We start from the raw sequence: 761 nt of genomic DNA, 5'->3' as shown, positions 1-761 counted from the left end.
GAGCGAGTCGGTCGGGCCGGGTTCCCGGCGCCCGCCGGTCACCGTTCGGTACAGTGCGCCAGCACGTGCCGTACAGTTCGGTGTCGACCTAGCGCGGGCGTACGGGTACAATCCCGTATCCCCAGACCGTGAAACTCTGCTCATGTTCAATCGTCACTGCATTACCGCGGGTCGGTGTCTCAGACCGAATGGCCCTTGACGCGGTAGCAAGAAGTTCGCTCTCCGTTACGCACGGCAGGGTCGAACCTTTGAACGCACGCATCAACTCGCTCCGTACCGAGCGCCAACTCGAATACGAAAGAGATATCAATCCATCCCAGACGCTTTCAATCTAGCCGACGGGTACGGGAGATCGTTCGAACGCAACGCAACCGTGTGCCGCTTCGGCGGTACACGGAGTCGCGACCGGCCTGACGCCGGTCACGAAACACAACGTACAGTTAGACGTGTGGCCGACCGGGCCTGAGGACCCGGCGGCGATGGGTGGCGCACGTCCGAGCCTAGATTCAATGTCGAAGCTCCCTGGTTGATCCTGCCAGTAGTCATATGCTTGTCTCAAAGATTAAGCCATGCATGTCTCAGTGCAAGCCAAATTAAGGTGAAACCGCGAATGGCTCATTAAATCAGTTATGGTTTCTTAGATCGTACACACATTTACTTGGATAACTGTGGTAATTCTAGAGCTAATACATGCAAACAGAGTTCCGACCAGAGATGGAAGGAATGCTTTTATTAGATCAAAACCAATCGGCGGCGGGTAC

General features: G+C 55.5%; 1 non-coding gene across 1 annotated transcript in view; it reads left to right on the top strand.

Moving 5' to 3' along the window:
• The first annotated feature begins 519 nt into the window (after positions 1-519).
• Positions 520-761, top strand: part of LOC124415275 — a 1,912-nt gene continuing 1,670 nt past the window's right edge. Inside the window, exon 1 of the ribosomal RNA XR_006930252.1 lies at positions 520-761. This exon is cut by the window's right edge and continues 1,670 nt beyond it. This is a non-coding gene — a ribosomal RNA (small subunit ribosomal RNA).

The sequence above is a fragment of the Diprion similis genome, unplaced genomic scaffold, assembly GCF_021155765.1.
Source record: "Diprion similis isolate iyDipSimi1 unplaced genomic scaffold, iyDipSimi1.1 ptg000034l, whole genome shotgun sequence".
Taxonomy (NCBI): Eukaryota; Metazoa; Arthropoda; class Insecta; order Hymenoptera; family Diprionidae; genus Diprion; species Diprion similis.
Note: the sequence above shows the minus strand (reverse complement) of the source record. Positions and strands in the feature narration are given on the sequence as shown.